The 4,264-nt window shown below is 35.3% G+C and overlaps 1 pseudogene; it reads left to right on the top strand.

Moving 5' to 3' along the window:
• The first annotated feature begins 3,192 nt into the window (after nucleotides 1-3,192).
• Nucleotides 3,193-3,317, top strand: LOC121247908 (annotated as a pseudogene).
• Nucleotides 3,318-4,264: the final 947 nt, after the last annotated feature.

Here is a 4,264-nt window from a genome sequence, read left to right as displayed (position 1 = left end):
TATAATAGAAAAATAATTATAATTTCACCAAAACTTACTATTTAGGATAATGTGCAATTCTTTGGCAATATTCTACTACAATAAGATTATTAGCGATGATTACGATACCGTCACAATTACTCTCTCATTTGGTATGAAAATTCTCCTCGTATGTATTTACGACTAATATTAATGGCAATAACAATTTTAGTTGTTAAAAGTACTAATCGATAATAGCGACGAATTTAAAATTTTCTTTACTGAAAATAAACATTTAGCTACGAGATTTATATTTTTGCTAAAATTTTGGTCCATAAAAATGATTTTTCTTACTAGATCAGTTCCATGCAGCTTATACATACTATGCTCGGGGGTTTCCTCATATTAACGTTTACATTTTTCTACTGAACGATAACGTACCTACGTTTTCCATCTTTTTAAGAACTTTTTCTGTCTCTCTCTCTCTATATATATATATATATGTTGCTGCATGTGCGTGCTCGTGAGTGTTAGCTAGAGTCGCATATACATACGAATACATGAGAATTTTCTGCCTCAATACTAATATATATCAATACATGTAATTTGTTCGACGATACCGGCCAATAAAAAAAAAAAAGGGCTACTTGATTACATATTATTTCAAAAACCAATTAGTTCTATAATTGATATCTATATGATTAAAACGAGTCTTGCTAGATACAAGCGGTTTGGAGTACCAAATCGCGTACCAACACTTACATGACTTTCTTTTTTTATTGAAAAGACAAGTAAAAAAAACAAAAGAAAAAATTTGAGAGAAGAAAAGGTCTCATGTGTCATAAAAATCATTTCTTTCTTCAATTCACATAATTTCATTAAATAAATACCTTACATATCAGTATCGATGCGCAATTTAGTGGGCGAAATCGCTTGCAAGAAGACTTTTCCTAACAAAGAAGACAGGAAATTTCTAAAGACGTTATAAATGGAAGTTACCTATGAAACTCGTTTCTATAATCAATGAACAATCTTTGTCCTTAACATCAAGTTTGCCTCCATTGATCATAAAGTGATCATCATTGTTGAGACAAATCAGGATAATTAAGTAGATACATGAGATACATTAATTATCAAAAAATAATTCAAAACAACCAACCGATAAGGAGAACAATTCAAAATAGGTTGCAGAAAATCTTCAAACACCGGCAACAACAGCACACGATCGATGAGGATAAACTACCAGAAGCTCAAGGGATTAGATATCTATCTATACATATGAAATCACTTTTTGAATTTTGTATTGATCATGTAAATAAATTTGATCTTGTACAACTGTCAAGTCATGTCATCACATGTTTAGTACTATAATTATCCGTATTTGTCAATAGGCTTTGGGGCCCATGGGCCGACCCAGTGATCATCAGGAATAATAACTGTCCCAAGAGAAAGTGAGCAGGACCGGACCAGTACTGTCAAATTAAAAAACATGAGCGCGGAATTTCAACTCTACCGATATTAATAGGGGTTTAAAGATAAAATGGACAACGTGAAAATTAATAACGCTCAGCAAGATATTCGCCCCCACACTAGCGAGATTATGACCCTAAAAGGCCTGGCATTCCAGTAAAGAAGGGAGAGAGCCAAACCAGAGGATAAGCCTTACCATATGAGAGCAACCGATCCATATAAATATGGATTAAGGTATGCATCAAAAGAGTACTTTCAGAATACATAAAATATTCGAGTTATTATCATGCACTTAGGCATCAGAAGTATCTCTTACCACCCCGAGCCATTTTCCAATATCTGATTGCAGGTTGTTTATAAGGACTAGTACTTGCTGGAAATACGAAACGTCCGTAACAGATCTCTTTGTCAAAACCTTGAGTTTAGATTTTTCTGATCTTTCTAATTATAGTACGTACAATTACTAATACTTGGATTCAAGTACGAGAGTAGTCAGCCATTAATCAATCTGAATACAGTGAAGATTTTTCATTTTTTCATTTCGTAGAGAGGCATGATATATATACAAGTGCCATTTATTACCTCATTCGATCTCTTGGAAATCATGTCTAGTAACTATATTAAAACTTATTATGAACAGGAAATTAAGCAAAATTTGGCACGAAAATCATGTCTAGTAGTACTAGTACTGTCTTCTTACTAATAAAAGCCATGAAATATTGGTTAATTAAGAGACAAAAATAAATGAAATTTAATTAATTAAGGTTAATCTTATATTAATTGTTATAATATATATATATCTCTTTGGATAACATAGGGAATAAAACTGTGGATTAAGAAAAACATAAAATAGCTATATATATATATATATATATATATATATTTTCTGCCACAATGCTAATATATATCAAAACATGTAATTTACTCGACGATTCCGGCCAATAATTGTTGGACATATCAGCTCCTAGATATCAGGACCTCATCCAGATCAATCTGTTACGATGGTTATCTAGTTGTTGATGTAGTTATCTAGTAAATCACTGCAGAGTTCATCAGTATGCTGTTAGTGTTCTATAGTTATCTAGTTATCTAGTTCTGTTAGTAGAGGTTTTAAATATTTGAATTGTTGTATCTATCTAGATAACATAATTTGAACTACTTTGTACTCATCTATATATATATGAATACACTCAAGAAACTGGTATTCAATTGAAGCCAGACTTCATTTTATTTTGGTATTCTGACTTGGTATCAGAGCATTAAATTGCTCACGCAACTCGATCCAATATGGCCTCATCCAATCCCTCTTTTGTTATCCCAAACATTACCTCTCTGGTTTCTGTCAAACTAGATGGAACCAATTATCTGAATTGGATTACCCAATTCATTCCTGTGCTTAGAAGCCATGACTTACTAAGCATTGTTGATGGATCAGAAATCTGTCCATCTCAATATCTTCTTGATTCCACTGGGAAATCTACTTCTGATCTCAATCCAGATTACTTGGTTTGGCAGAAGAAAGATCAATTTATTTTGGCCTGGTTAAACGCCACTCTCAGTGAGAAGATCCTATCCACAGTGTATGGATTGACAACATCTAAAATGGTATGGAATACATTGGCTAGCAGATTTGCTCCTCAGTCCAGATCTCGCATTTCCCATCTCAAAAGACAGCTTCAAACATTGCAGCAGGGCACTAAAACCTGCTCTGATTACTTGATCCTTGCCAAAAACTGGTCTGACCAGCTCACAGCAGCAGGTAAACCTGTTGATGAGGAAGACTTGATCTCTTATGTCATCGGGGGTCTTAATTCTATTTATAATCCTTTCATCACATCTCTTAATTTTGCCACTCGAGACAAATCAATTTCATTTGATGATTTTCAAACTGAATTGCTCAATTATGAGCAATTACTTGAATCTCAAAACAAGACCCTTCCAGTGATGGCACTCAGTTTGCTTTCTTCACAAACAAACCAAAGTTTACCCATGGCAAGAAATCCAAATACCCCACCCAGCAAGGCAAGTCTTCCAACTATAATCGACCTCCTGCCAGTTCACATCCTAGCAACTTCTCCCTTAGGCCACCATCATCCAGCAGCCCCTTCACCTCCTCCAAATTCCCACCATGCCAAATCTGTGGCAAAAATAACCATCAAGCCCTTGATTGCTATCACAGGATGGACTTTACTTACCAAGGTCGACATCCACCAGCTCAGTTGGCAGCTATGGCTGCCCACACTCATGGCACACAAGAAGTTGAACAACCTTGGTATCTTGACAGTGGTGCCAACAACCACATTACTTCTGAATTGGACAACTTGACTCTACAACAACAGCCTTATCAGGGCAAAGATCAGGTCACAATGGGCAATGGAGGAGGCCTGCTCATCACCAACACTGGTTCTTCTATGCTCCTTAACTCCAAAAACAAGTTTCTTTTACACAATATCTTACATTGCCCTAATGCATCTTCTAATCTTTTATCCATCCAGAAATTTTGCAATGACAATGATTGTTACTTTGAGCTCACATCATCTCATTTCTTTGTGAAGGACCTACAGACCAAGGAAATACTTCTTCAAGGGCAGAGTGAAACTGGACTGTATCCCATATATCTTAAGCAGCTGAAACTCAAGAAATCTAATCTTAAAGCTGCTCATATTTCCTCTTTCACTGCATTACAAGGTGTCAAAGCTCCAATAAATATCTGGCATTCAAGATTAGCTCATGCCTCTGAGTCCACAGTTGCTAGGGTCATTCGAGAAGCTTTGCTTCCTATTTCTGGTCCTGTAAAACAGAATAATCTGTGTGAGTCTTGTCAAGTTGCTAAGAG

This window comes from Juglans microcarpa x Juglans regia, chromosome 1S (assembly GCF_004785595.1).
Source record: "Juglans microcarpa x Juglans regia isolate MS1-56 chromosome 1S, Jm3101_v1.0, whole genome shotgun sequence".
In the NCBI taxonomy this organism is placed as follows: domain Eukaryota; kingdom Viridiplantae; phylum Streptophyta; class Magnoliopsida; order Fagales; family Juglandaceae; genus Juglans; species Juglans microcarpa x Juglans regia.
Note: the sequence above shows the minus strand (reverse complement) of the source record. Positions and strands in the feature narration are given on the sequence as shown.